Genomic DNA, 23,768 nt, shown 5'->3' on the forward strand with positions numbered 1-23,768 from the left:
TCCGGTTCTGAGAAAATGTAATGTGACTTCTCGTTATATACTATTAATCAGTTATTAGTACCCTACATATTTATTTTGTAAATATTCAAAAAGAAAGTTTAATAAGCAAACAAACATTGATAAGATTACTTTAAAAATGGAATCTTTTTAACTGGAGACTGAGACTTTTAATGGTTGTTCCTGCACCACAACATTCTTTATTATGAAAATCAACTTGGAAAATGTACATTATGATATAACATTTTTATTGTCGTTATATATAAATGTGAAAATCTTTGTCACATCTATGAAGTCAAATATTTGGTATAAAACATATCTTCTGCCTCAAAGTAGATGTCATTTAACATCTCCACCTATTATTTTTGAACTCAGGGGAAATCTATGTCTTTTACACCTGGGATTGTTAAAATTCTTTGTCTAAAGTAGTGTTTTCTGCCTATGGATTGATCTCTCTGCACAGGAATTTATACAGGAGAAACTGCTGATAGCTTTAAAGTTAGACCAATCAATCCCCCACATGTAGAAATGAGAAAATAATCCTTAGCTTTGGGTAAAATGTTTAAAAGTCATAATGGACTTCCAGTCAGAAATCCTTTTGCTTCTGTCATTCTTAAAACTGATTTTGTATTCCTTTGTTTATACATGTATTTTTAATTTGCTTCTAGTCTTACCAAAACGTTCATAAGAACTTTAATGGTAGGGCTATCTGAATGGAAATCTAAAATTGTACATGTAAGGAAATGAAAGGTTATTTAAAATGAAGTACAGTATGTTGCCTCCATCAAAAGCAAAACCTATGAGTGTTTGTTTTTGCAACTTCTTTTCAACATTGAGTGAAAACAGAAAACCCCGTCTATTATTTAGAAAGCATAGTTTACCCTATTACTAGTTTAATCTCTTCGATAATAGAACAAGTTAGCAGGTAAATGCTAGTGAGTGATGAGAATCTCATACAGCCTTTGGAATTATGATGCCAGTGAAATATAAAAGACTACATAATTTGAAGTTTGGATATTTTAGATTTCTGTAACATAATCATACTGAGCCAATTTTAGAATAACTGGCATGGTATTGTTTGTCCTCCAAGGTAGAAATTACTTTAAGTTTAAAACTCAGTATTAGCATTTCCGTTAGTAAAAGGCACACAGTACTAATTATTGTAATACTTTTGGGAGTGGATGCTCAGGTTTGAGAAATATATTCTGAAAGGAAAAGAAATTGCCTCCAAATTTTATGGTGATCATTGTTGGAGAAAGTTATATTGTAAAATTGTTTTATAGTGCCTTCCTATATCTTTTTCCAAACTGTACTGAAATCAATTATAATTATCACTGTTAATGTTCTTTTTGTAGTGCAATAAAACAGTAATCCTTTATCTATTTGCAGAGGGTATACTTTTTAGTGGACATTTTTCTTATAATTTTTCTTAGTCATGGTTACAAAAGCCATAAAGTTCACAATTATTGGTACATGGGTATAGTTAGCAGAGCCTGGACTCTAAAGAGAAGTAGGAAGATGCAGCAATCACAACCTCTTTACAATTTAATAGGGGGACCGACCCTGTGGCCTAGTCGTTAAGTTCGGAGCGTTCTGCTTCGGTTGCCCGGGGTTCACTTCCCAGGCACGCACCTACACCACTTGTTGGCGGCCATGCTGTGGTGGCAACCCACATACAAAATAGAGGACGATTGGCACACATGTTAGATCAGGGCAAATCTTCCTCAAGCAAAATGAGGAAGATTGGCAACAGATATTAGCTCAGCGTGACTCTTAGCCAAAAAAAAGATTTAGTAGCTAAGATCTAATGTGGACTAAGTATGTAAAAATGAGACAAATCCTTGCTTGATTTTATAGACAAGAAAATACTGCACAGATTCGGTTGAAGCTGTATGTTCAGTGAGTCCCTCTAAAGAGACTTATGTTGTCTTTATTGAGCAGCTGGCCTTCATATCTCATTATTCAGATGAAACTTATGCAAATTTATGTTTTCCATGTTTATTGATAAATGATAATCTCATATTTTGCCTTGTTTCTGTGACGTACAGACCACAAAATATAAAGCACAAGTTCTTTATATTTTTGTGAAAGGCACTTGTAAGGATTTGTGTTATGGAAAAATACATACTTTCTTGACATTTATGACTGTATCTAAAAACAGAATTACTGGGGCCGGCCCCGTGGCTTGGCAGTTGGGTACGCGCGCTCCGCTGCTGGTGGCCCGGGTTCGGATCCCGGGCGCGCATCGACGCACCGCTTGTCCGGCCATGCTGGGGCAGGGTCCCACATACAGCAACTAGAAGCGTGTGCAACTATGACATACAACTATCTACTGGGGCTTTGGGGAAAAAAAGGAGAAGGGTTGGCAATAGATGTTGGCTCAGAGCCGGTCTTAGCAAAAATAGGAGGATTGGCATGGCTGTTAGCTCAGGGCTGATCTTCCTCACAAACAAAAAAAACAAAAACAAAAAACCAAATAAAAACCAGAATTACTAAATACTAAATTTGATGAAAGTCACTCAGTCGTGAACCAATGTAAGGTTTTTTCTTTATTTTTCATTAAATTTTGATCATGGGCCAAGATTTCTGGGACACAAAGAGGAAACCAGAAATCAGACAGATGTTTAAAAACATTAAATACCCTGATAAGGTTTGCATCTCTGTGGTTTTCTCTGCCATCCTGATGGTTCTTTAAGGTTCTGTCATTTTCAATCAACCAAGAGTACCTGTGATCAGTATATCTGATAAACTTGTCAGTGCCTCTTTAAAGCAGGATTCCCCAACCTATTCAATTCAGACCCCCTGCTTCATTTCAAGTGTCCTCTTGATAGGACAGAGAGCTACGTCACGGGCATCTGTGTATAGCCAGCTCAGTCGACAACTAATTTGTGCAGGAAAAAATTAAATCAGGAGGTAAATTATTTTATGATTGCTCATTCCCAACAGAGTTGGGCATCATTCTGAAGAAAATATCAAATAATTGGTTTCAGGCCATGTCAGACACATGCAATTCCCTTCTCTAATGGCTGTGTGTGGTAGCACCAGGCCTCAGGGGTCAGCAAAGAACTGGAAATAGCTTAGTGCCAGGCCCAGCAATAGAGAGACAGAGTACAGAGGAAATGAAGTGGCAATAAGTGCAGTCCATAGGGGAAATGTGCTTCACTTGGAGTTTAATATATCGGTTCGGAATCTGGCAGGAAGCCATACAACAATTGTTTACCTTTTTGTCAGCATCTGCATCTGTTCTGTTTTGTAAACAGCACTTAACTCTCAGTCAGTAAATGCTGGAATCAATAACAACTGTTAAGGGAGTTCCTTATCCCCCCCACCCCGCCTTTTTTTTTATATTCTATAACAAATGCACACTACAAACAATGTTTGCCTGAGATTAACAAGGAATAGACATTAACAGGGTCAAAGGGATTTGGTTGGGAACATTTTATAGCTTCTTGGGTTTACAGTAATTATATCTGTGGGATTTGAATGTATTTTGTAACCTATCCAAATTAAACTGTTAAAAAAATGCTAGCAAGCAGTAATGAAGATGATTTTTTATAATTATCTTAAGTACTGTGTATAGAAAACTGCTGGCACTGTTTGTAATAATTTAGTTCCGTGGAATATTGTGTATTACAGTTGCTATGCAGAAATATTAAGTTGCCTTTTGCAGTTTTAGGAAATTAGTGATTATATCCAGCAGTACTAATTATTTTAAACATACAGTTATTAAAAAAAAAATTACCACAGTGAGGCATAAAAAAGGATCGATCTGTGACTAGTGCGTATAAAGCTAAATATATCATTAGTAAATGCAAAAGAAAGAATAACACTACTTTTAGGTTCACTGTCTTCAGGGACAGAGAGTAAATGAATGCTATCATAAATGCAAGATTGTTACAATAGTTATGGCATCACTTAAAAGTGAATATCACCAAGATCAGAGGAACACATTATTGCTAATGGGATTTATGCATGCATCTCCCCATGCTCTACTTTGAAAATTTACTCCTTAAAATTTCCCCATACACTATTGCTAAGTTGTCTTGTTTTTACTTTATTAAACTACTTCATATCTGGTTTAACCCAAACTTAATTTTGTTTTCTTCTGTTTTTACTTACATAATAAGCATTAAATCTTAGGCTTTTCCATGAATTTTTGTCAGACGTCTACTTCTTTGAATCTTTCATTGGATGACCATAAACCACAAATAAAATTTTGGAATTATTTGATCAGGTCACTTAGTCAAGCTTTACATTCTCTTGTTTTTTATATTTTATATGTCTAAGTGTTGGGTGTGAATTTTTCAATTTATCTAACAATCATTGTGCTATTTCACTTATCTAAGTTATTTTAGTCAACATTTTTTTGATAGTTTGTCATATTTTTTATTAAATAGATTTGATTAGAAATAAGAATTTGGAAATTTGATAATAATATCTTTCTTACTCCTATTGAGACTAGGAAGTACTTTGGCTTCATTTTTTTTGACTGCTAGTATTCATTATTCATTTATTTGGCATTCTGTCACTGCATATGATATTAATTAGTATATGGTAATATACATACAACTACAAGTTATATGTACATTGTAAATTCATTGTTATCACCTATTATCCAGGTTTTGGTGCTTTCATCATCATCAGAATCACAATCCAAATTTCAAAAATTTGCACTTCAAACTCGTTTATTTGAATGAAGTATAGCATGTTTTCAGACTTAGAAGCTAGAGACGAGTTGCCTATCCAAAGATAGAGAATCTACTTTATTAATCCATTCCATTATGACATTTATATGATTCAATAAAAATGAAATAACATTTAACACTATTACATGCTCTGATCTGTAAATATAAAGAAAAAAATATATTTTATAGAAAGTTTTCTCTCCAGATTAGAATCTGCCATTGAAAACCATAGATAACATTTAGAAGTACAACTTTCACTTGTAATAACTTCTTTTACCAAGAGAAAAATGGTCACATTACCAAATATCTCTCTTCAAATTTAAAGAATATAAAAGTGAAAGACTTTAGCCTCTATTGTTTGTGCTTTGCCTCTTTAACAACTACTCTATAGGAATTAATTTCTCACTTTTGCCATTTCATGTTAAGTATTTTAAATCACATGCTCATAATTTAGTATGCAAGTTTAAAACTGTTATGATTGAAATTTTTATACCAAAGGTCAAAATATTCAAAGTTTTGAAAATAATCAAAGTGGCTGTCCTGGATTTATGTTAATATTAAAATTAACTATCTCCAGCAGAATTTGAAAAATTGTATTGGTTATTATGTCAGAATGGAATATGTAAGGCACTCATGGGGGGATGGGTATTGTCTATGCATTATTAGCTAATTTTAAAAAAGTGATTGTTAAAGGTAGCCCTCTGTTGTAATACATGAAGGCAATAATCATTATTCCCTAAGCAAAGGGAAAATTAAGTGCTAATTAGCAGATTATGAAGTATGCAATAGCAGTTAGAGCATAAGCAGTATTTTCCCAGTGGTAGCAAATGCTGTCTGGGGACAATAGAGTCAACAAATTGATTGCTGATAACTAATTGTATTTTTCAAAGCCTGCAAAGTAAAATTAAATGTCATGAGGTTAGTCAGCAATATAGCAAAGTTTCTGTATTGAAATATTAACTTGTAATAAAATTTGAATTTTTCCTAAATTATTATTATTTTAGAATTTGTCCTGTGTATGATTATTTACATGTAGTATGTTTATCATTAGACTTTTTCCTTTAAGAAATCAAAGTTTTTATCAGTTGTAGTTTTATTTCTTTGTTTTTTATTTAAGATAAACCTTTCAAAGATATATGTGACCTTCTTTATACTAATTTTAAAATAATTTGAATGATATTAGCTTTAATAATCATTAAATGAGAATTGCTAAGTTACATATGTTTTCACAATTTGAAGCATCTAATCTTTATTGGTGATGTGTTGGAGCTGACATATTTTATGCTTTTAGTATGCCATAACTTAGATTTGATCTTGAAAACTGGCTTTTCAGATATTTTAAGTTGATATCTCCATGAAATAAAGGGTTGATTACTGAGATGAACTTTTTAATATCATGTAGCCATAAGTTTAAATATTAACTTTGATTTATAATAAATATAAGAGAATTCTAAAAAAGGCTGCCTCTGTTAATATAGTTTTGTGATTTCTCAGAGAAAGAACAGATTTGTACTTTTCTTTTCAGTAGTTAGAACTGAAGATAAGATAAAATATTGAGATAAGATCTGGTCTCCATGTTAACTCGCAAAAATAAGATCCATTATCTAATATCACTTTGGAATCACTCATGCCACTTTGTGATAGAAACAAAGGGACACAGCTGCTTCCCGCAATTTATCACTTCTAGCCTTCTAGTCTCCAAAGCGAATTCCACGCATATCAGTCTCATTTTGGCAAACTTGAAATCTTGGCTCTCCAAACAACTGTAAATGGCTGCCTTCTGGTCCTCTTCCTTGGTGTGAGTGGAAGCAAATTCAGCCTATGATTCCAGGAAGAAACTTGATTAAAGAGAGGAACTTTATGACTTTCACTCAGCTGATTGTCCATTGTCCTTCTACCCCTTTGAGACAAGGGCCAGACAACCCTTAGCTTTATCTGAAATTCCCATTTATTGCTCTAGTTTACTTCTTTTCTGTTACTTGTAACCCAAAACCTTGGAGAAATAAGATCTTATCAATAAATGCCTTATTTAAGATAAGGCTCTGACAATATTCTCTCTATATCATTTGTTAAAGGCTGAGTGATTTATAAGCTGATCTAATTGAGGCTCTTTCTCCCTTAGGTCACTTTGAATTTTAGGTACGTGTTAAGATCATAATCCTTGATCCACAGGCTGGAATCATGGGCATCTCCCACACCATGCCCTTCCAGTGCCCTGCCGCTTTGGACTAACAGTGAGGAAGTCTGGCTCTGAGAAGTCTAGCTCCCCGGAAGATGCCAAAGGTTGGCAAAAGCAGAGTGGACTCTTCCTCATTAGGAAGATATGCATATTTGCTTCTCAAGTGGCAGGATTTTCCTTCTGAACCCTTAGGAGAAATCAGAGAGGTTCTTGAAATGGTCTTCTCTAAAGTCAACCAAGAAGGGACTTAAGGCACGAGCAAGAGTTTACAAGAATTCAGGAATGAGATGATCAGATAATGGGGAAGTAGTGTGAATGCTATGGGAAGAGTTTGAGCAGAGGTGAGACATTCTTGTTAACCTGAAATCAAGGTAAGGACATACATCAGGTTTTGTAGGGCAGTGGGGCCTTCCCAGTTAAAGAAGAAATGTACATGAGAGAGAAGGTGGGCCCAGGGAGGAGGCGGCTTCACATCCAAAATGAAGGCCAGGAGCATTTCTGGAGCCCTGGTTTGTTTTTGTTTGTTTCAGAAATGATACACATTTGTGAAAATAAAAGCTTTATGAAAGCCTTGAATATGTTTCCTCATGTTAGCAAGGGGAAAGAAATGATAAAATTGAGATTGTTTAGATTGTTCATGAAAATGTTATGGGAAACTTATTCATCAATTAGGAGATTATGTGAAGAGGGCCTAGATTTACATTGTGGAAATGGGAAGAAAGAGAAATACTGAGATTTTGAAAATATTTTAAAGTATTTTGACTTCCTGTACAGTCTTTAGTGCACCATTAAACATGTAAAGCTATGCTAAATTGTATATTTCATAAACATTATGAATCTGAAATTTTTTCTAGGGCACATTTGTAGATTGTGATATCAAATATTTAAAATCTGCACTAAAGTGAAAATAAAGTGCTCCACTGCTCAAACTACATTTCTTAGAAATGTTTTTATTACTTAAAAAAATTATCAGAGTAATAAATTTTCATTATAAAAATTAAAACATCAAATGTATATTAAGGAGAGAGTCAAAGTCCCCACATTTCCTTCCCTCCATCCAAATCCCCGGGATCACCACTCTTATTCACACTTTGTTAAATATTCTAGAATTTTCCTCATGCGTATATAAGAATTGATATATGTTTGTATTTTTTAAAATGAGATCAAACTAGACATATTGTTCTGCTGTGTGCTTTTTTCATTTAATATTTCATGACCTTCTCCCATGTCAGTGCAATCTGGTCTGACTTTCTATTCCACGGCGCCGTGATATTCCATAATAAAGATGTAGCATAATTTATTTGCATATGGCTAAACTTAAATTGATCTTATCAGATTGTTGACTCACTGAATTTAGAAAAATCTTAGTTTTTTTCTTCACAAAAGCAATACATGCCCACTGTTATATAAATACACATATACATATACACATTTAATACGTGTTTGTGTACGTATGTACATATTTCAAGTGTATAAAGTAAACAGTGTTAGGTCTCTTTCCCCCTCTCTACCCTTAATCCTACCACCCTAGAATAATCTCTGTTAACAGTTTGGCATGTACCCTGCCACATTTATGCATATGCATGTACTGTATATATATACATTCCACAAATTCTGCAGTTTTTTTTAGCTTACCATGTCATAGGCCTCTTTTGTATCGATATGTACAAAATGATCTGCGTTATTCTTTTTACAGGCTGCAAGCTGTTGTATGATTATATCAGTTAATTATTTAATTATCTAACTCCTATTAATAGCTATTAGGATTTTCCCAGTTTCTTTTCTTTGTATGCTCATGTGAGTATCTTGGAAAGTTTTATTCCTAGAAGAGAATATTCCTGGGCCAAAGAATAAGCTAATTTAAATTTTGATATGTAAATTCAAATTATCCTCCAAAACCAGTATGCTCACTGGGTTTTAACCACAAATATTCAGAAGCATGAATATCCAGATTGATGCATGTATTCATTTAGACATCATTAATTATGATTTTTTTGTGTGTGTTAAAATTCCTGTGTTTGCCTGCCTCCCTCTGGATTATCAAGGCTATTGCTGTCTTGACAGCTATTCTCTCATTGCTGCAAAAAAAGGCCTGGCTAGAAGGATGGGCGGGAAGGAGGGGCACTTAATGCTCAATGTCTTGTGGCTGTTAGGAGCTTTGGAATCAGGCAGACTTGACTTTGCATTCTAACTTTTCCACTTGGCAGCTATGTAGCCTTGGATAGGTTGCTTATCTTCTATGAGTGTCAGATGTTTATATCATGGAGGTGATGATAATAAAACCTACCTCATAGTGTCTGAATGTTAATATAGATATTATACATAGTGTCTGGCACAAACTACGCACTGTGTTATTATTTCAAACATATACATATATACATACATACATATACATACTGTATTTAGCATTAAACTGACAAGATGAATTGCCGACATATATTAATGTGGTATTCCTAAACACCAATATATGACAAAGGGCTGCATATTTGTTATTTTTAAATCAATTTCTCATTGAATACTTCATTTTATCTTTAAAATGCTTCATATAATGTTCTCTGGAAGTGCTATATTAACTTTTTTCAATTTAAAAATAAACAATAATAATGAAATAGAACTAAATTAAAATAATAGATGTATCTGGATATGTCCTTTGTTTATCTTCATGTCACTATGTGTGAATGATGCCCAATCTAGCTCTAGCACTGATCCCACCCAAAGCTTCGTACTTCTAGAGCTAAGTACCTGCTCATCTGGTCCCTCTGATGTTCTACCGCACTCCAAATAGGGCATGGATAAACTGAACTCCTCCTCATTTCCCTGATCCCTGATCCTCTTCCCCAATCCAAGTTAATCCACTAATAATCACTGAAGCAGAAACTATGACTCATTCTCCCCTTCTGCCCCTCTCCCGACTATCAAAAGAATCACCAAGATTCTTTATTTTGCCTCACCACCTAAATATTTTTAAGTCCATCTCCTCCTCTCCATTCCTGCCATCAAGGCCCAATTTAGGTCTTTATCATCTCTCATTTGGACTATTTAGTTTTGTGTTTTAATTGGATTCTTTACCCTTATTCTTGTTTTCCTCTAAAACATCTGCCAAGCACATGCCACTTCCCTGTTTAAAGCTCTTCAGTGGCTCCTCATCACTGTCAGCATAAAGCCCCAGCTACTCAGTATTAGAAGCCAAGCCTTCCTTGACCTAGCACTTGCCTTCTTCGTCTTCACCTCATCCCTCTCCCCATCTCGTATTTTTCACTCTCTGCTAACACTGAACTGACAGAGACTCCTGCTCATGCCATGCTGTCTCCCACCTCTTTATCCTCTTCCTCCCCTCCTTTGCCTAATTCCCATTGATCCTTTATGACAGTTCGTGTGTCATTTCTTCCAGGAAGCTTTCACTGAGCTAGAGCCCCTAATCAGTGCTCCCACAGCATCTCCATATGCCTTTCTCAAAGCTCTTAGCATATTCTATTAAAATATCTAATTAGGGGTCTGTCTCCCCATATGGACTCTAAGCACCTCAAGGGCAAGTATTATTTATTTTCCTCAGTACCCAATCCACTGCTTAACACACGACAGGAGTTCAATGAATATTTTTTAACTGAATCATTTTCTTGAAATAAATCAGTATTTGGAAGTATAATATAGTAGCCAACTAATCAACTTATTAATTGAGCCCCTCCTATTGAAAAAATATTGCGCTAAGATTAGTGGGAATTCCAAAAAGTATAAGACCCTTACTTCCCATCTAGATTGAGAAATAAAACATAAATATATGAAAAGCTGCTGGGAGTTATGCAGACAAGCAGTTGCAGAGTTCTGAGAAAGTGATTCTAGCAGATAGGAGTCCCTTCTGACTTCTCTCCAGGGTGATCAAGATGAAATGGAACTGTGTTGGTTGCACTATGGGCAGGATCTGGAGAAGCAGAAAGCAGGAAGAGATGAACTAGTTTTCACTTTCTGGTCCTATAATGCAAAGTAGGGGATGTATACTGAATGGAGGGTTTATTTGGAAGGCACAACAGAAAGAAAACCTGGGCCTTGTTTCTTAGGTCTTCTGGCTTCTCCCATCTCATCTCTCAACCCTGAGAGTTCCGACAAGATGACATATTCTGAAACTCAGTCCTACTCTCTCCCACCCACCCCCACCTCCAGCTCAACTCTGGAGCAACTAATATTTCTTTTGAGAAAAATTACTTTTCTCCAAGCAGTTTTTTCTGAAGTTTGAAATCAATTAAATCCTAATTTTATTTGGTGTCTTCAAGTGCCTTCAAATCTAGGCCTGAAAAAGACTAACTCACAAAGCAATATGAGGGAAAAAAGTATATAATACCATATTGAATTAATTACCAAGTAATTTATGTAAGACTTTAAGTACATTAAGAATTCAGGAAAGGCAAATCTTTAGTGTAAGGAAGAACAAGCTAGAAAAACTTCATGAAGGATTTGGACATGAGTTTGTCCTTGAAGGGTGAGTAGACCTTTTACAGGCTGAGGGAAAGGGAAAGAGCTTCCCTTGAAGTTCAAAAAGTAGCAGCAGAAGAGATTCCAGTCGCTTGTTGGAGACAGTGAAGAGAACTGTGACTGGCACATGGGAGCTATTCTACATATAATTGACACAGGCATAGCCAGGACTCGGAGCTTGCAAGTGAATTCTTTGTTCTTCCATTCCTAACCTCTGCTGCTTATGAGCAAAAAAGGAGGGGCAATTATTAAAGAAGAATGTGGTAGTTACCACAATAGAAGAAGGAGCTAAACAATTAAACCTCTAGAAGGACAGAAATCGGAGGATTTCTAGAGACCTGAGCAACTGGAACTTAGCTTTCTAGCTGTATCTCCTGATCTGTTGTCTTGGTTTCCCTCTGTGTGACGACTTCATTCTCAGACCAGTTTCTCCACTCAGTAGGGTATGTGGCCCCTGGCAGCTTCCTACTTACATCCTAACAGCTTTCCTTGTACGTCTTTTCAAAAAGTCTCAGGGAAGGCGTCTGATTGGCCAAGGGATCAGCTTGTTACCAGAAGGGGGAAAGGAGTGCTGGGCACACAAAAACTAAGGTATCAAATAAATGGATGACTGAATGAATGATGTGATACCTAGGGATGACTGAATGAATGATGTGATACCTAGGGATGACTGAATGAATGATGTGATACCTAGCATAAGGACAGATTACAAAAAGTCTTGAAAACCAAACTTTGATGTTTAGATGATATATGGTCATTGTTAAAGGTTTTTGAGTGGAAAAGTAACAAGTGTTTGAGAAATAAAACTTGTCCCATGATGTGTAAGAGTACCTGAATGGGGAGGACAGAAGGAAACCACTTAGAGGATCATTTTCCCCCAGATCGAAGTATGAATTTTGATAAGAGTTTATACTGAGACGAAGCCTTAAAAATTGAGAACAGGATGGCTAGGTAGGAGAATAAGGAAATAATAGAGGGGCCAATGAGCAATGGTTCGTAGAGTGTGGTTTCCAAATCAGCAACAGCAGTATCACTTGGAACATGTTAGACGTCTCAATTCTCAGACTCACTGAATCAGAACCTTTGGGGGGCAGCCCAGCAATCTGTGTGTTAACTGCTCTGCAGGTGATTCTGATGCCTGCTACAATTTGATACTAACATAGTGCATTTTAAAGGCTCCTTATGAGCTTTGTGACCTTGAGCAATTTATTTAAGCTCTTCATGCCTTAGAGGTAAATGCTAATATTAGTGCTTTCCTCACGGAGTTTAGAGGATTAGGGTAAATATATGGAAAATGCTTATAATAGTACCTGGCACAGAGGAAGCATTATATAATTTTTTTCTATTATTATCATTGAGAGGACTTGGTGTTTGAAGGGAAGATCCAAATAAAAGATGATTGCTAGTTCTATCTGAAGTGTATGTTGGCTCTTCTTGATGGCCCAAAATTGTCCACATGATTCCAATATGGATACAGATGCAACCTGTTTGAAAAAATCACCTCCTGACCCCCACACTTTGTTCTTCAGTTGAAATCTGGTGCCATTGCTATTTTCTCAGAGTACATTCACATTGTTCCTCACTGTAAGTGACTTACCTTCTCTGAGCTCACTTCCTCATTATGGTTTCAGTGAAGATTAGAAATAGCATATATAAAGTTTTTATCATATAGTACATGTTCAGTAAACAGTAGCTATTAATTACTCTTATCTCCATTTCATCATGTTGCCTCCCCCTCTTTTTAATCATGGTTTCTCCTTTTGTATATCAACACGTCTGTGACTGTGTCTCTCTTTCACCTTCTCCCCTTACTCTTCTAGGGCAGAGGTTATCCCTTTCTGTAAAAGAATAAATAGTTAATATTTTGGGCTTTGCAGGCCATACAGTCTCTGTCTCCACTACTCAACTCTGCCATTGTAGCCAAAGCAGCCATGGACAATATGTAAGTGAATCATTGTGGCTATGTTCCAATGAAACTTTATTTGTGGACACTGAAACTCGAATTTCATATAATTTTAACATGTTATGAAATCTTCTTCTTCTTTTGATTTTTTTCCCATCCATTTACAAAGAGAAAAGCCAGCTTAGCTCACAGACCATACCAAGCCAGGCTGTGGGCCACATTTGTCCCATAAACTAGAATGCACCGACCTCTATTTAGAGGAAACTGCCTCCCCTCTGGACTTTCTTTCCATCTACTCTTGTCTTTCTTTCTTCTTCATCACAACCCAGACACCAACAACACTGGACCCAAAATGCAATGCAAGTTGAATTCTAAAATATTTGTGCCTATTGAACAACTTTATGTTTTTTATTATAATATAAAAATCAAGTACATCTAAGATGTTTATATACTCAAGAAAAACAAAGTCCAGTAGTTTAATTTTTCATGTATTTTTTATTTACTTTTTTTCAATTAAAAGAATATCCCATGAAATAAACTATAACAGAACAACAGAGCCCAGCATTGACCATTTATATCAAAACAGGATGGCAATCAACTCCTGATAATTTCTTCAATTAGTTTTTATCCATGGACTTTTCTTAACTCTGGGTTTTTCTTATATATCTAACTTAGTGCCTTTCTTCTTGTCTGAACTTAAATAGTTGAAGTGATATCAATTTACTCTGAAGAGACAGGGATGGCCACAGGAGCTGACAGTGACTGCTATGAGGCATGGCCCAGTTAGTCACCCCCATCCTGCTTTCAGATCTCACTTTGTACCTCTCTCCTGTCTGTCACAAGTGCTGTATGTCACATGGTGCCTGGTGCATTGTAGGCACAAGGCAAATCTTTGTTGAATTAGCAATTGAACCCCACTTAAAGATGCTTTTTGTAACTCATAGGCCTTTTGAGGGGAGACTGGGTAAAAGATGATACAAGGTGCTCCAAAGTCATATTTGAAGTTTGAAGGAAATATGACTTTGCCTTTATGGCTGAATAACTGTTTCTTAGATGAGGAAGGTAGCTAAAAAGGTAAAATAACTATAAAATTTGCTCAACGAGGTGTCATCACACCTAGTAAATGGCTTCCCTAAATCTAAGGCCTACCCTACTCTCTGTTAGATAATGAGCTTGTGAGGACAACTTTCCAGGTGGGTACGAGATACTGCTATTATCACCATGGCTATCTCTTTTCATATTAATTTTAACATACATTTATAGGCATTATAACTTGCCTACCTGATAAAAAAATGTAAAGAGAATCTTCTTTATTTTTCAGTATGAAAGAAAAAAAAAGTTCAATCTCTTTTGAAAGCTTATGATTCATTTAGGAAATATATTAGGAAGCACACTCAGCTGGTATCTTAACTTAAATCCATCTTTTTGATGATGGCATTATTTTTATTCCAGTGATAAATTTTTAAAATTAATTTTTAACATGTTATATTAAGACCTGATAATGTAACATCTCTGTCATGGCATATTCCTTTTAAAAATGAAATATCAATTCTCAACTATAACCTTAGACTATAGTAAAAATGAATTGTGAACTTAGTTTAAGTTTTTTCTACAGGTTAATTTTTGGTCATGATAATGGAAAGTAACACATAAGAGATATAATTAACTGAACTCTAGCAAAATTTGAGACCAAGAAAGTGATATTAGGAAAATATTTCATTAATAATGTGTCATTAGCATACAGTACTTAGAATTTAAACTCCATTTCAGGGCCAGCCCCGTGACTTAGCGGTTAAGTGCACACGCTCCGCTACTGGCGGCCCGGGTTCGGATCCCAGGCGTGCACCGAAGCACAGCTTCTCCGGCCATGCTGAGGCCGTGTCCCACATACAGCAACTAGAAGGATGTGCAGCTATGACATACAACTATCTACTGGGGCTTTGGGGGAAAAAATAAATAAGTAAATAAAATTATAAAGCCCATTTCATTACACTAGAGATGTCTTTTTATTCAGATGTTCCCTAAAAGAATAAACATATCCATGTATATATAACGGAGAGTTAAACCAGCATAAAACAAAAGAAAAGTCAGTTGAGAAAGTATTCAGAAATTTGCCCCAGGTATATTTCTCAATTTTGGCTGAATTCAAATGTAAAGCCAATCTTTGTTTAGCATCTTCAACTAACAGTGACCACATCAGGTGTCAGATAGTCTCTCTCATGTTCTCAGTCAGAAAAACAAAATAAGAAAGAAAATAGGAGAGGGACATGAGTATCATACCCTTGGCAAATGAATGAGAAGTCCGATCCCTTGTTAATGTAATACTGACAGCTTTTGCCAGAGGAGATGGAATGGAGTGTGGGAGAATTTTGTTATCATTTAGTGGTACGTTTAGGTGACATCTAGTGGAGCCAAGATTGGCCTGGGAATCATAAAGAGGGAAGAATAGAAGCAGTATCTTTTTAGTTTTTCTCATTGACCCAGAAGAATAGCTTCAAGGTGACTCTATCTCCACTCTTTTCATCCAGTTAGGTTTCTCTTGGTATGTGAAGCAAGGAGATATTTGCTGTGTGGGCCCTTCCAAAGGTAACAGCAAACCTCCCTTTCATGTGGGGGCTTTTGGTGCATTGTGAGGATTTATTCCAAACCCAGCAGGTCTCTCTGTCCATACCTCTACCTGTCTTTAAATCACCATTACTGATCCTGTCAATGGATACAAAATTAAGTGTAACAAATATCTTGGCCTAGAACAATCAAAAGAAGAAGGTATAGAAAATGCAGATATAGTATTAGTTATTCCTCAGTTTATCCCCTCACCTTACCTGGGGCCCATGTCAGAGTGGGCAAGAGAGATAGTTGTCTCTATAAATGTTTTGAGACTTTTTATTTTATTTTTATCACATGGGAAGAGTGATAAGATTATGAGGTAGAAGCTATACTGGACCTATTCTTCTTGCAAAGGGAAATAGAAATTTCTAGAAGCTACAGGTCTCTTTGGTGAGAGGGAGACCTATTGAGCCTTCTTCTCATAAAGTCAGACCAAGGCAGAGGGCCTTATTCAGATGATCAATAGAACGCTAAGGCCTCAAAGGATCAGGAAACTCCCAGAATTATGTGCAAAGCATTGTTTCGATTATTCTAGCTGCATAGCTTATATTAGATTCTAAAAAAGATGATGAACACACAGACACAAAAACAAAACCAATATTTTGAAGGGTTGACATAGCAAAGAGGCAGTGGAAAGTCTTGGAGAGGGGTTACCCTTCAACTTTAAGAAAGTTTATTCTTAGAGATGGAATTCATTAAATACTATTATTTAAAGTAGTTTGTAGTGAAACAGGTCTCTGATATGATATTTACGGTTCTTTCTCCCCAAAATATTTTGTGTTCAAATTGACACATAGTAATTAATGTTAAGCTCATTCAATATAAGTATTTTACTAAAGAAGCGTGTATATGGCAGTAGAAAAAGCCAAATAAAATGAGTTAAAAGCAGCTGGTTTTGTCTCCGACACTCAGCAATATGTATCATTTTGAAGTCATTCATTCACTATGATGAATAGTGGGAACGCAATAATGGGAAAAAACGTCTCTGCCATTCAGATTAAAGTTTTAGGAGATATCTCCCACACTAACAATTACAATGTGACTTTGTAGGTGCTAAAATGAAGGTATGTGTGGGGTAAAATAGGAAGGAGCATGGAGAATAGGAAACTAAGCTGGCCTGGGATCTGAGGGCAGTCTTCTCAGAGGAGATGGTAATAATATCTAACATTTATACGGCACTTACTACCCATCAGGTACTGCTCTAATGTGTTAATGCAGTTAAACCTCATATACTATTGAGGCATGGAGAGACTAAGTAGTTGTCCAAAGTCACACAGCTAGTAGGGAGCCCTGTTAGGGTTTGAACCCAGGCCATCTGGCTCATAATTCCATGTGTTATCCTCTCTACCGTACTACCTCTTGTGCATTGCAGGTAGTGGTACTTATAAATAGCGGTACACCACATAACACAACATGGGGGAAAAAGCGGAAGTGGGAAAAAACAGAGAGGACAGAGTCCAACTTCCAGCTTCTAAGAGTTAAATGTTTTCTGAATTCAAATTCAGATTAATTAACCTTTTATGAAACTCAGCTTTCCCTATAGTTCCTTCTCCATTCTCCCATCATTAAGAAGAGGGGTCCTAACACTTATCTGTGGGGTGTCTAAATTCCCACATATTCAGCTTGTATCAGGTTGCATTTTCACTCAACTTTAAAGATATTTCTCATCCTTTTAATCAGTTATTCAGTTACTCAATTTATTTTAAAGTTTTACCTTGTCTGTTCGGGTGGTACCTATGAAAACCGCCTCAAAAAGAGATAAATAATAAATTCAGTTTTGAAAACTAAGGTGAAAATATTCTTTGTCTTAGTTTAGCCTCAAATGCTTTCCTGGTCATATAAATTTGAAAAATAACTCAAGTTACAAAAATCATGCCAAAGAAAAGGGGAAAAAGCAGCTTCAATTTCTTCCTAGGGTATGTAACAAAAAACAGTGCCTGCAGGTCCTCCTTGATTTTCCATCTACCCATTAGGTTTACAAAACAAAGAAGGGACATGGTGTTTGCATCCTGTTCCCTCTCCTGCTGTGTGGCTCCATGGATGCAGGCACTCAAGGAGGCACCATGATCCTTCAGGCCACTGGAACACCACAGTGTGCTCCAAAGTCCCACCTGCTCTCAGGAAGTGACGTGAGTACTGGGAAAAGTACTGCTTATTATTTGTTCCTATGTGGTCTCTGCTGACTTCTTGTAATATTGTTAAAAAGTTTTCTTTACTGGAACAAATATATTCCATTTGGATTATGTCATAAATTTCATCTGGAATAATGAGACTTTAAATAGCTTTTGTGTGTCACCTCTTTTTTACATCACTTGTTTAGTGGCATCGAGAATACTTCCTCACTGAAAATGGATCCATTTACAGTCATAATAGGGTGGCTAGTGTTCGTTTTTTTTGGGAAAACTGAAATGTGCACCTTTTATCCTATTATACTGATCCAACAGCTTCAGATTATCTGGTTTTCTAGCTTCTCATTTTCTGCTGTATCTTAATGCTATTATTAACAAGAATTCTGTTGCTAATGGTTTTGGAAAATAATATGTGTACTTTCAGCCGCAACCCGTATTTTTATGTTTTGTCTGATTTAGCTAGACTTTGATATTTATTCCAAATGCTGCCTTGTTGTGGATCAAATGTGAGAAGCCCTAACATGTCCTTCTAGGTTTGTTTTCAGTGTCCTTAATTTTGGTACAACAGAATGGAGCTAATATTTTAACTATTAGTCGCTAGGTGAAAAACGTCTCTAAGTGTATAATCTATAATATATATTCTTTATGAGTGATATATCTATCTATATGTGTATGTATGGGTATACATAAATAGAGAAAGAGAAGAGAGAGACTTTCTATTTTATTTTTTTATTTTAGGACAACAGTTCTATGCGTATCTGTGCATATTTTTTCATGGTGAAATTTTTTTTCCTAAGTATAATTTTATTTTTAAAAGCAAAAAAATCGTGTTTCAGAGTCAGTTGTATCAATATGCTTTATCAAGTTCCCAGCTCACTGTTGTTTTTATATCCTTTTGCACACATCTTCTATTTTAGAAATAATCTTCAAATCTATTTTGTCAAATAAAATACTAAAAAGAGTGTATATATAATACTGTAATTATTTATTTATCTATCTATTTATTTCTTCACTCACATCTATAAATATTTATTGTTTTGAAGGATGCATTTTAGGATTAGGTATAAAATCTTTCTTTGTTCTAGGCCAAACCTAGCTATTTCTAGGACCCGTGGGATTTCATACATTTATTTTTTTAACCAGTTTTTCTGAGTGCCTACTTTTTGCTGGGTTCTTGTGATATTATGGTGAATAAACTGGATGAAGTCTCTGGCCTCATGGAAATCATTTTACATTTGTGATGAATGTGGCTGAAGAACTCCAACTATTCTTCAGGTGTTTTTCCAGGAGCAATTCTTCTTTTGCCCACGGCTAATGTGTAAATAAATAATAATTTATTTATCTTAGAAATTTCCTACAGACATTCCATATTTCTTCCAGATATAAAAAAAATCATAAATTTCTTGACCATGGAAAAAGTAGAGTTTTTTTCTTTAAGTCATTATTGTTTTACACAATAGCACTTCTTTGGTTGACTGGCTAAAACCAAAATCCAGGTTTTATGATTCCTAGACAGTGATTTTCGACCACAAGAGTTTTTACCTAGAGTTCATGGATCCCTCAGGCAGTGGTCTCAAACTCTAGTGTGTGGAAAACTCACCTGGGCGTTTGCTTAAACAGGATCTGGAGATGACCCAGGAATTTGCATTTTTAATTATACAGAAGGTCCTGCAACACGTTGCCCTAAGAGAGCCATGGACGGACTTCAGAGGGTTCTATTTAGCCCTGAAACTATGGCTACATGGATTTTTTTTCAACAAGAGGGTCTATGAGGATTTAGGAGACTTTCATTAGTGTCTCAAAGGAGTCTGCAAAATACTGATACCGGCTCAACACAAGGTTGACATAAGGGAAGCCATTACAATACGGTAGAAAAGAGACTGTTTTGTAGCTTTGAATAACTCTGATTAACTCAGGTGGATATGCATCCTCCAGGAGATACACATGCTCTGTAGATTTTATGGCCCCTCCCAGCTAAGACAATAACTTTGTTCTTTGAGTTCCCTAGGAATGTGATGACTGATGACCCCCGAACAGAGATTCTATGCTGATATCCATGACAACTGAAAGATCTGGTGTGGACACTCCCAGTCTGTAACACCAGAGGGTCAACATTCCTGACTCTCTCCCCTATAACCCACTGGCCTATTTAACTGCTTCAAGATCCTGTGCCCCCCATAAGATGGTTCTTTTGGACCTTAGTCCCCCCATATTCCACCTTGGTAGCAAGCTGTAATAAAACCCTTTCTCTCCTACCACCTTGCCTCTTGACTGTTGGCTTTTCTTTGCAGCGAGTAGAAGACCCCCTTTTGGTGGTAACAGTACCATGATGCAATTAGGAGCAATAGTTTACAAGTGGAAGCGGGTACTGGTAAAATCAGTCACACAGCCAGCAACAAGAATTCACAGTGAAAGGCCTGATAATGGGAAGAAACACTACAAAGCAGATATACTCATTAGTATTGTAATCCAGAGCAGTGTCCCCTAAGCAATTGTTTTTGAGAAAATCCTAGAAGTTAAAAGTTATGTTGGTAAACTGGTATTCATTGGTCAAAAAAGTTTGAGAAACATTATTTAAAAATTTTTTACATTATTATAAAAGTAAATACTAGAGACTTTAATGTGCTAATTTCCATTGTGAATCACTTTAAAGAGTATTTAGTGTGAAGTGATTCCCAAACCTATTTGATCATAGAACCCGTTGAGAAATGCCCTTTAATAGGGGGCAGACATTAGTCCCTGTGTGCAACACAGAAATGAGTAATCTTCATTGTAACCTTGTCATGAAGAAAATTTAAATTGTGTTCTACATACTCTAAATAATAGGACAAAGAGAATTTTATATTGTATTTTAGAAAAATTTTTATTAAAATTATAAGAGGGAAAGAACCCTCAACTATCTAGTTATTATTTACATGGACTTACTCATTGCTAGTTGATGGTAATTAAATAATGCTTGCTCTAAAATGGAAACAATTTTTTTCTTTATAATATTCTTGGGATTTAGGAGAAATTTGTATTTCCTAAGAATCATACAGATCATCCTATAATAAAACAACAATAATTATTTCAGATGTCTTAAAGCAATGATTGGTGGCCAGTGAAATATAGATGCCTGTATGTAAACATGTATGTCCAAAATTTCTTGAAGCAAAACAGTTTCATAGTGGTTAAAAAAAAAAAAGATAAAGGCTATATTGACTTAGAGTAGGAAGGAGAATTCCTGGATTGATTGTATCCAGATAAGGTTTCCTGGAGAGGTGACTTGAAGGAGAGGAGCAAAGAGAATCTTGAAAGAGCAAGGAAAGAGAGATTAATTTAGTGAAGGAAAAAGTAAAGGGAATTTCTGCTGCAGGAAACCCTTTTCTAATTTGATTAACAGTGAAGAGTCTAAGGAACAGAAAAATAGGTATGTTTACGCAGATAGAAATCATGAGCTAATGTGTGATGATTATAACACTAGTCCTGGGAGATACTGTGGGGAAAATAAGACAAATAAGTTTGAGAAATGCTATTTCATCCTTTGTGTTTAATTTTGCTTTAATTGGACTTTCACAAAATGGATTTATCACAGAATTATTTTCCCCATAAATTAAGAACCCTGACAATACCCCTTGGGAGAACTGAGCTAATAGCAATAGGAAACAATGACTACTACTAATTAATGGACCTCTACCATAATCATTGCTTCTTTGGGACAAAAATGATTAGATTTAGGTCATACATTTTATTCTGTCCTCTTTCATTGTTGTTATAAAGATTCATTGAATTAAAATATATTTACCTTTCAATATTGTTACATTTCTGGAATACAAGATCCTTCTAAATCCAGGTCATGAGGGTAAGACCTCTTCATGTAGAATCCTCAGACCCTACTTAATTTTTCAACAAGTAGCACCGTTAGTTTATTGTTTTTTGACTCAAAGATTCTGAGGGGGCGGGCAAGGAGGAGCTTCTTTGCTTACTTTATATGCATTCAAAATACTTCCCATTTATGATTGAGCTGCACAAAGCCTTCTTAAATATGTTTAATTTCTAGTCCAACTATTAAAGAATTAGGAAGAATTCTTAAAGTTTTTGAAAATTTGGTTTATAAACATTTTAGTTCCAAAAGGAACATCTTTAAGATTTAGAAGTTTAAACCAGCCCTGCCATCTACATGAGCAAAGCTTAAAAGAAATCAAACAGGCCAAATGAGAATCAAGCAACAGTTAAATGAATCATAATACATTTACTCTCTTTTCTTTCCCTTTTTGGGTCACGATTTTAATGGCAAAACCTTAGTTATATGTGCTGGTTGTACATGCTCACGTTCTCTGGCATGCCTGTGGAAAATGGTAGATGTGAGTAGGGCTGTTAGAGATAGACTATAATGTATGTGGGGCTAACATCAATTTAGAGATGAAATACAGTTTTTGTAGATACTTGTAAATTTTTTAAGCCTTTTTTTACTGTTTAAGAACAAGACTAAATTCCACAGTTTAAGTTGGTTGATGGGTCCCTTTCTTATTATCTGCAAAGATACCATGACATTTTTGGTCGTCAGTGAAAAACTGTATCATATGGTTACAAGTTTGATGCCAACATTTTAAAGTTTAACTGAAGTGAGGTAGATTACCCATGAAATTGTTATGTTTCTGGAACCTTCCTTTTAAATCCGTGTGATGAAGGTAATATTTTTTCACATGGAATCACTAGACCTTATGTCATTTCTAAGTAGCACTCTTGTATTTTCTCTTCAAAGGCACTTTATGCTTACTTTATGGGAGTTTACAAATTTTCCACTTTGTAATTAAGCCTCAAGACACTACTTAAATGTATGTTTTAAGAAGTGGCAATAATAAAGGAAAGATTCTTTAAATCCTTGAAAACCTGGTCAAAAGTGCCATTTGGTGAGGTCAGTCTTATTCTCCATACTCTCGAAGAGTATAAGATATTTTTCTATCGTATTAAAATAGTAGTGAGACAATGAGTAACATAATTATAAAAGGAAAAAAAATCAACCTTTGTTTAAGTTATATTGATCTTATGAAAGCACTAGATATCACAATTATTTAAACAAAGTTATTTTTAAACATGATTTCATGAATAATTTAGTCTAGATTCAATAGCTAACTTAATTTACTTCTTTTTAATGATATAGGAACAACACTTCTAAGGTCTTTAAGACGTATACCCTTTATCTAGTCTTTTTTCTTTAAATTTTTTATTTTAATTTCAGACTTACAAAAAATGTCCAGATTCTCCAAATGTTAATATTTTACCACATTTCCATATTTTCATTCTCTCTCTCTTTCTTAAAACTGTTTTTTTTTTTTTTCTGAACTGAGACTAGGTTGCAGACATTTACCCTTATATTGTTCAATGTGTATTTCTAAAAACAAGGGCATTCTTTTTTTTTTATAACCGGTATATATAACCAGTATATATTATAACCAGTATATAGAAAATTAACAGTCATGCAATAGTAGCATTGGATTGTAGACCTTACTCAGATTTCACCAAATTACCCCAATTATGTCCTTTATAGTAAAATAAAATAAAATAATGATCATGTATTGATTGCAGTTGTCATGTCTTTTTAGACTCCTTTTGACTGGAACATTTCCTAGTCTTTGTGTTTCTTGACACTTTTGGAGAATACAGACCAGCTGTTTTGTAGAATGTCCCTGAATTTGGGTTTGTCTGCTGTTTCCTTGTGACTAGATTCAAATTATGCCAGACTTTTTAAAAAATAGAGTTGTATAAGATGTGATTTTACAACAATAAATCACATTCCTGTTTATAACTCTGAGAATCAA

The 23,768-nt window shown here is 35.3% G+C and overlaps 1 protein-coding gene across 2 annotated transcripts in view; it reads left to right on the plus strand.

Moving 5' to 3' along the window:
* The window catches only part of KIAA0825 (KIAA0825 ortholog), a 355,127-nt gene that overhangs the window by 42,566 nt on the left and 288,793 nt on the right, over nucleotides 1–23,768 (plus strand). The window lies entirely within an intron of this gene.

This window comes from Ceratotherium simum, chromosome 4 (genome assembly GCF_057802395.1).
Source record: "Ceratotherium simum simum isolate JZ-2026a chromosome 4, ASM5780239v1, whole genome shotgun sequence".
Taxonomy (NCBI): Eukaryota; Metazoa; Chordata; class Mammalia; order Perissodactyla; family Rhinocerotidae; genus Ceratotherium; species Ceratotherium simum.